The sequence below is a fragment of the Triticum urartu genome, chromosome 1A (genome assembly GCF_056163025.1).
Source record: "Triticum urartu cultivar PI428250 chromosome 1A, HENAU_Tu73, whole genome shotgun sequence".
NCBI classification, from domain to species: domain Eukaryota; kingdom Viridiplantae; phylum Streptophyta; class Magnoliopsida; order Poales; family Poaceae; genus Triticum; species Triticum urartu.
In genome coordinates, this window is record NC_141873.1 from 125179511 (window position 1) to 125188669 (window position 9159).

At 45.7% G+C, this 9159-nt stretch overlaps 1 pseudogene across 1 annotated transcript; it reads left to right on the forward strand.

Annotated features, from left to right (window-relative positions):
* Positions 1-1113: 1113 nt before the first annotated feature.
* Positions 1114-4288, forward strand: LOC125551871 (glycerophosphodiester phosphodiesterase GDPD6-like; annotated as a pseudogene). The gene is made up of 8 exons (XR_015599315.1): positions 1114-1440; positions 1725-1912; positions 2393-2576; positions 2682-2756; positions 3072-3181; positions 3305-3523; positions 3612-3767; positions 3849-4288. The product of XR_015599315.1 is annotated as a glycerophosphodiester phosphodiesterase GDPD6-like (transcript).
* Positions 4289-9159: the final 4871 nt, after the last annotated feature.

Genomic DNA, 9159 nt, shown 5'->3' on the forward strand with positions numbered 1-9159 from the left:
ACTACTTGTTGTCGTAGTTGCCGAGGCCGAGGGAGTCGTCGCTCCCGAGGTCGATGATGCCAGCCGAGGCCACCGAAGTGGCAAGTGTAACGTGAAGCCCCCGCACGTCCGCCGAGTTGTGAGGGTGGTGCCGCGGCACCTTTGATTCACGAATTGCTTGGAGGAACCCCGATGAGTCTTCTGGGTTGCTAGGCTCCCTGGCCACTTTGTACCCCCCGGCAAGGCGGCACCAGATCCTTCTTAGGGACGTGGAGGCTGCTGCGCGCCGTGGAGCTCAATTCCAGATTGATGAAGACATCGCCTCGCGGCATAGAGCCGCTGTCACCACTTGGAGGCACCGGAACACCCCTGACTTGTGCGCGGTACGCGGCCAACACGTGATGGTAATTGCGCCTCTCCCAAAACGGGTGGCTACGTGGCGTCGAAGTGCCGGATCTGGTCCACATGATCCTGGGTGAGGATCTACGGCCAAAGAGGGTTCTAGGGGCGTAGGCCAGACCCCCCTCGGCGCCAACGACAGGCGTGCCTGATACACAGCAATGGTGCACATCAAGGCGACGGAGCCGACGGTGGGGACTGGTGCCACTGGAACGCCCCCGATGCTCAGATGTCATCCCGACGGCAGGCGCGTGTCCGACAACGTGCCGAAAGGAGCGAGGTCCGCGGCAAGAGAGGTGGAAGCTGCATATATGGGGAGGGGGAGGTGGGTGGGCGTCGATGGAGGCGTTAGGCGTCCTTTTGCTGGTCTTGCTATTTTGATGGGGCGACCCAAATGGACACGGATTTTGTCCGTATTTTGATGATCTTTTGGTCGCCCCATTGGGCACCGAAGCAGAAGCGTTTTGTCTTTGCATTTTTCACTTGTGTATGTATGTGTAGAGACCGATAATATGTGAGGTTCGGAGCTCAGAATCATTTTCTTCACGCCTGCAGTCTTCTGATCTGACACTAGGACGGATGGGCATACCCATTACCCAGCAGATTCCTCATAGGATGTGACCCTATGCAATTAGTGAACCCAGCGGATTTCATTGACCGCTGAAATCGTTGACTGACAGCAAACTTGTCGACACATTTGCAACCCTGCTGTACCGGGCGACGGACGACGACTCTGCGATAGGTACGGGGCAGCCAGAGTCACCGTGTTTGTCCAGTGGAGTCCCGACTCCAATCGACTTCATTCCCCTCCGAAAATCAAAGAAGCAGCAGAAAGAAATGCAGGGGTAGCAGCTCACGCCATGTCCAAATCCAAATCCAAATAGCGTCGCCACTTACAAGACTTTTTTGGGTGTGTCGCTCTCAAAGGAATATTCCGCGCCAGGCCGCCGCTTCTTAAAAGCTTCTCTGACTCTGACTCCGATAGGCGGAGGAGGAGGCTACGCTTGTAAGGAGGAGAAGGAAGCAAGGAGGGAGGCAGCAGAAGCACCATGGATTCCCTCTGTAAGTGCCATACCATGGCTTTTCTCTCTCTCTCTCTCTCTCTCTCTCTCTCTCTCTCTCTCTCTCTCTGAATAATGCATCGATTTGATGTAAGTTAGCGCCCATGTATGTGTTTCCCCCCACAAAAGCTCGACTTGATCTGAATTTGATGATCTTGCTATTTTGAATCTCGGAGTAGCGCAACTTCATATGGCAAAGATGAAATTTGTATCGAATCGGTTCGTCAGAATCTTGAGTAGTTGCTTAGTTTCAAGATCCTGTGAACTGAATGCATTCTCTGACAGGGCACGCCTCCGTCATTGTCCTTGTGCTTCTAATCATTGGAGGATCCGATGCCAACCCAGCCGCCCGTCGCCACGGTCAGCTGGATGTAAACCACAAGAAGCAGCCACTACAGACATCCAGGCCTTACAACATTGCCCACAGGGGTTCCAATGGCGAAATACCCGAAGAGACAGCTGCCGCATATTTGGTAACCAGCAATTTACTCCTCAATTACTTGCCCTTCCTTCTATGTTGCATCGGATTCAGATGGTAGTATATTTTAGTGCCACGTCAAATTCAACTGTACTTCCTCCGTTTTCGAATTACTTGTCACATAAATGGATGTATATATAAATGGATGTATCTAGAACTAAAAATACGTCTATATACATCCATTTATGTGACAAGTAATTCCGGACGGAGGGAGTATTGCGTATTGAACCTAATAGTCTTCAGTGCCCGAGAAGACTATAGTATAATTTTAGGACAGCACATTCACATGCCCAACCATGATGAAAAGAGGTGTATGCTGAAGAATATCCCGAAGATCATGTCATGTCCAGATTGTTAGCCTGTTTATTAATCTGGTGGAGATTCTCTGAAGACTGAAATCCAATATGTTAATGCAAGCCTGATTTTTTATTTTTTTAAACCGAACCTGAATATATTTGTGCATTGTTTATGGCAGAGGGCTATCGAGGAAGGTGCAGACTTCATAGAGACTGATATACTTGCATCAGAGGACGGTCATCTGATATGTTTTCATGATGTAACACTGGATGACACGACCGACATCGCCAACCGTACCGAGTTCGTTGGCAGGAAGAGAACCTATGAAGTCCAGGGAGTAAATATGACTGGTTGGTTTACCGGTATGTGAAACTGTATCTTAAGCTTCTTTTGTTGCTAACTTGCTATTTCTAACATTTTTTGGTCGAGAATCTACTTCTGAATTTTGGAGTTCTTCTTGCTTCCAGTGGATTTTACACTAAGAGAACTGAAATCACTGAGGGTGAAACAGCGCTTCAGTTTCAGGGATCAACAGTATAATGGTATTACTTTTTGTCTTGTCTATTTCTTGCTTTCTTATTTTTCTTAATGCATTTTACTGCCCTTAAATATGACTCTCATGTTTGCCATCAACAATGAAATAAAATCATATTAGTCTCAGTCGTGTGTAATTCGGATGCCTTATACATTTTTAGTTATTACCTTCGATTCATAATAAGTGTCGCAGTTTTGAACTAACCCCAGTTCAAAACTGCGGTACTTATTTTGGATAGGAGGGAGTACTATTTAATGTCCTTTTAAATACATAACTCTTGTTTCTTTGCTACCGCTAATAATGTTCTCCTACTATATTGCAGGGAAGTACAATATTCTTACATTTGATGAGTTTATCTTGATTGCACTTCATGCTGACAGGGTGGTCGGAATATACCCAGAGATCAAGAATCCTATTTTCATCAACCAGCATGTAGGTGATTTCAACCTGACAAACTCCTTGGAACACATTGTTTACTTAAGAAATGAACCAACTTTAATGTCTACTGATTTCTTGAATATTCTTCCACAATATGATTTTTGAATAAACATGCAGGTCAAGTGGTCAGGTGGCAAGAAGTTTGAGGACAAGTTTGTCGAGACGCTTCTCAAGTATGGCTACAAAGGCAAATATATGTCCGAAGATTGGCTCAAGAAGCCGCTATTCATCCAATCCTTTGCTCCAACCTCACTAATTTACATCTCAAACATCACAAATGCTCCAAAACTACTTCTAATAGACGAAACCACAGTTCCAACTCAAGATACCAATCAGGTAAGATCAGCAGTAAGCACTACTTTTTTTTCTGCCAAGTTCGTCACCCGAAAACTCCTAGTTTTCAAAGACGATTTGTAATCTGCAGTCATACTATGAGATAACTTCGAACGGCTATCTCGCATTCATAAGGAAGTATGTAATTGGGATTGGGCCATGGAAGGATACAATTATCCCCCCAGAGAATAACCTTTTAGGCCCTGCAACCGATCTTGTGGCACGGGCACATGCTCTGAATCTTCAGGTGAGCAACACACGTTTCTCTCTGTTATCATATGCAAGGTCTTAGATGACAGTACCTTGCTGAATCATGGTGGCGTTCCAGGTGCATCCATACACATTCAGAAATGAGAACTCATACCTGCACTTCAACTTCCATCAAGACCCTTATGCTGAATATGAGTACTGGCTCAGAGAGATCAGAGTCGACGCGCTGTTCACCGATTTCACCGGCAGCTTGCGCAAGTACCAGGAGTGGACAGCTCCGCACCAAAACAAAGAAAAGAAGTGCAGAGGACCTCCTGCATGAGATCGCCCAGACGCTGAAGGTTGATGCTCACTAAAGCTTAGGTTGCCAAGTCTGTATACCTCCTACCTTTGAGGAGTTATTTCACTGTTGTCAGTACCGAGAAAATGGACTGGTCAATACCATTCTATGTAATTGCTTCCTACAAATCACGGGAAGTGGCAACTTTAGAGCATCATGGAGTTCCAAAAAACTTCATTTAGTGAAAATTTTCTTCCCGTTTCTGTGGGACATGCCAACGTTTCTAAAAAGGGATAATTTGGCATGCAGTCTGAATCGTTTTCCTGAGCATAGCGGCGACCGGTCATCTACCCTTCTCACTGACAGGCCCCGCTCGGTAGACAAAGTTATATGTGCATTGAATTCATGCTCCAACCAACTCATCCAAAAGTCCGGATTGATAAAGAGAAGCCGGCAATATATTTCAACACCCCCCTCACATCTAGGCTTATTTAGTCCTTAGACGTGGGATTTATCTAGGACGTAGAATCTTTTTTAATACTGCGTCGGCATGGTCTTGAACTCAAGACCTGCTGACTTTGATACCATATTGAATTCATACTCTAGCTAACTCATCCAAAAGTCCGAACCGATAGAGAGAGACGGGCAATATATTTCAACAGTGTGTTTCATGGTTGTCAGACGACGGCTCGTTATGTGTCTGAGCCGGGTTGGGCTAACATTTAATTATGCTTGTGTTAGTTCTTTTTGTCGGTATGGTCTTACTTGGTGAGTGGAGAGAGTTGTTGGGTGAGTCGACGTGATGTTGTAACACATCACAACGTTGGTGGTCACTGATAGTGTTCATATTAGCCCCATACAAACACCATGATTACTTGCTAGTAGGCTCATACCTCCTCGAGGAGGAAACACACTCTTAGAAATGGCTCCCACCAACGACCCCCAAGGTCCCGAGCTACTACGGCCCAGCATCCCTAAGGAGTTTAGTAACTTGGTAAATAGATATGGTTCATGTCATTGTCAATTCACCAGCTACTCCTAGGAGCTTATTTCTGTCAGAGCATCCCCAATAGGTCTCCAAAAAGCCCCCCCCCCCAATGGTTATCATGGCTTTCTCAATAATTTTATTTGGGTTTGCAGGTTTAGATCCCTCCCTTTCGGTTTATATGGCTCAATTCAAAAATATCACCAACCAAGATAGATGGTGAGTGTTGTAATAATTTTTATAGTTTTCAAAAAAGATTCACTTAATGAGCTCATTTTTCTCAAGAAATTGTGTATGTTTACCAATGTATTAATTGCAATGCATGCATGAGTGATCAATAAATGACAAGAACTTTTACATGCATTGGCGAATTTTCTCTTAATCATTGCATGCAACGATTTAATCCACCTTGAAATCTAAAAAATGTGAATGGGAGAAATAAAACGAGGCTTGCAAAATGAGAAATCAAATGTTTTGAGATATGCCCTACAAACTAGAAGGGAGGGAGTACTTTCCTAGATCCTCCACAATACCTCCCCGAATACCGAACCTTGCATATGCGTCAGTTGCATGAAGGTGGCATGGTGGGCAATGGTGGCAACATGCTGACTGACGTGGCAAGTATTGGGAGAATTCCCCTAGATATTGGGAGAGATAGGGGGATTTATTGGGGCTTTTGAAATATTTTTAGGAAAAATGGCAGGGTTTCTGAGAAACTAGAACTTCATGTCTCCAGAATACAATTTTAGGGAAACGACAAGTTGGTATATGACGTTGGTCTCCGAAAGCCCGGATATAACGAACATGAGGAGGATCAGATAGAAAAAACAAGGACTCCAACTAAGGTTTTTTTGGGTGGACCGAGGGTGTTGGAGTCTGACATGGCCGACCTCCGAACTTTACTAAACATCCCCTTGATTTGGGGCTAGTTTGTGGGATTTCAAATGCCCGGACCGGTCCGAACGAATTTCGTGAGCCATGTTGGATGACTAAGTGACCGGACCGCCGAACATTTGTGGACATTTTATCCCCAAGCGCCTCCCTTCTCTACCTTACCGTATTGGTCAGATAGTAGGTTGCAAACTATTCCCCTCCCATTCATGTGGCTCAGGTGTTGAGGTTCACCGCATTTTTTTGCGAATACGTATGAGAGCATATCATTGCATTGATAGGGGAAAGCAAATATAGGGCAATGCCTAGCCATGTACATATATTGGCGTGGTCAGGGCATCCGATGAGCAAAAGAAAAGGGGGTGGTCAGCCCCAAGAGTGCACGATCGGGTTACATGGATAACTAGTCTTAATCCTTTGGCTCCAATGTTAGCCCAGGAGCAAGCCTCGTCCTTGATCACGTTGATAAGGGTGGAGGATGACGGTGTGATCTTGTCAAAGATAACGGCGTTGCGGTATTGCCAAATAGATCATGTAGTGAGAGCGCCGATGGAGGCTAGCGTCGGGTGCTGTTTTCTGCTTATTTTTTGGTTTTACGGAAAATACCAAACAGAGTCCAAACATGATGAAACTTTTTGATGATTTTTTCTGAACCAAAAGAGACTCTAGAGGCTTCGAGGGAGGACTAGAATACCTACGAGGCATGCCCTGTTGTCTTGTGGGCCCCTCATGGCTCTGTCTGACTTAACTCAAGTGCTATAAATTTCCAAATATTGGAAAAAACCCAGATGCACCAACGAAACAACTTTTCCACCGTCGCAAGTCTTTGTTGTTTCGCAGCCCCATCTGGAGGCCTTCGCCGGTACTCTGCTGCAGGGGAATCGATCACGGAGGGCTTCTGCATGAACCTTGCTGCACCTCCGATGATGTGCGAATAGTTCCCACAGGACCTATGGGTCCATAGTGATTAGCTAGATGGCTCTCTCTCTCTCTCTCTCTGACCTTCAATACAATGTTCTCTTTGGAGATCAATTCGATGTAATATTTTGTGGTGCGTTTGTTGGGATCCGATGAATTGTGAGTTTATGATAAGATTATTCATTGAAAGTAATTGACACTTTTCTGAACTTTATTATGTGTGATTGTTATAGCTTAGTATTTCTCTCTGGTCTATCCGTTTGGTTTGGCCAACTAGATTGGTTTATCTTCAACGGGAGAGGTGCTTTTGATGTAGGGTGGAACCCTAGGGGCCAATCTTTCACGATTTGGAGGGGATCCCCCGAAGAACACGAGGAAAAACACGAGGGAAATCACGAGAGGAACACTCTAGAACAAGTCCAATCACACATCCACTAGACAATCAAACACACAAGTTCCACAAGGTACATGAACAACAAGGGGAAAGATACAAGGTAAAGTTCATCTCCAAGAGGACGCCTTGAACCCTAGACGGATCTTCACATGAGGGGCCTTGAATCCACTAGGGATCTTCTCACATGCTTACATGGAGGTCTTGAACTCCATGGGAGTGGTAGTCTCTCTCTCTCAAGAGTAGAGTGGTACAAGGAGCAAAGCTCTCTATCAAACGAGCTATCACTTTGCTAACCCTAAAAATGTGGAGGATGAAGTCTATTTATAGTCTAGGCCATGAAGGGGTAAGTGAGGGGGCGGAATGGGTACATGGGCCTCAGCCTGAAACATGCATGCAGGCAAAGGCCGGATGATCCGGGCATCATCCAAATGAGCCGAGTGTCCATCTAGATGATCCTGCTAGGTCGTTGCTACAGGGAACAACTGGACATCTGGGACTGTCCGGACGGTCCGGGCATCTTCCGGATGATCCGGGAGGGGGTCCGGATGATTCGGCTTCACGCGAGGCCTTCGGGTGTCTTCCTGCCGTCGTAGCCGGACGATTCGGGAGAGGGTCCGGATGATCCAGCGGAGCCGAATGATCCGGACGGAGATCCGGATGTCCGGCCTGGCTCCAGCAGCCGCTCCGTCTTCTTCTCCTTTCTCCCGTCTTCTCTTCCACGCTTCCCTCGTGGACGGTGTAGTCGTTCCTTGGCGCTTACACTCCCCCTCGACATTCGTGAAGCTCCGACAATACCTATGCATGCACGATGGAGGGTCAAGTAGTATACCATCCTCTAAGGGGTCAAGTGAGCATGTGTAAAGGAGATGATTCACCTTTGTGTATGTTAAGTAGACGTCGCATGTGTCACTTGCCAAATGGACTCTTGACATGGTGATGTCCGTAGGATGCTCCGCGTCATCGCCTCCCCCTTCGGAAAGACCTGACCTCGGATCGAAAACCAAATCACCATGGGAAAGAGACGGCTCGTCGTGTAGAAGTAGACGATCACTAAGTACTCGTCATCTTGAGGCTCGAAAGGGACACTCTCCATTGTCGTACCGTCTCGTGATTCCCTCAAAAGGAGCAAAGACAACAAACACTTGGAAAAAGAAATGTGGTTAGCGTTAGTGCAAAACCAAGCATTCAAATGGCGATTCACCCAACAAGTGTCGTCATCAAGCATAGCATATGGTGTGACAAAGGATTGTGACATGGCATGTAAGCATATGAATTGAGCACAATCAAGGTCATCATGGAGACAAACATGTAAATGTGAGGTAGTGATGAAAATATGTGTGACAAGAGAATAAGCATCTACCTCATGGTCATAGCAGTCATGCATAAATCGCTCAAAAAATGGTCTATGGTAAGCATATGAATCATTCAAAACACCAAATAAAATGAAGTGTCTAAACACATGGGGCAAGACAATCCAAGTATAATATGCATATTGTGTAGTGAAGATAGTGTGGCACTCAACACAATAGAAAGAGCAATTGTTCATCATGTGTGAGGCAATCAAGGCAAGCATGTAGCAATCAATAGGACATGGAATATGTGAAGTGATGACATTATTGCAACCAAGCATATGATAGGAGCAAGTAGGCAACAAGTTGGATGCAACATAGAAGGTATATATGTCATGAGGCATGGCAATGTGGCAATGATAAGTCGAAGAAAGATATCTAGCATGTGTGCAATATGTCAAGGTGCAAGCAACACATGAAGTATGATCCATAATATCCATGCGCATGGTTTGGGGGTTCTCAAAAGAGAAGGATATCACCTTGAAAGCATGTCCTTGTGCATCCTTCACAATGCCGAAGCACAAGCAAGTACGATGTGGAAGCATCGTGATCGAAGGTGGTTCGCTCTCAAGAGCTCGAATGGTCAACTCACGTGAAGTGGAAGTCAGCACA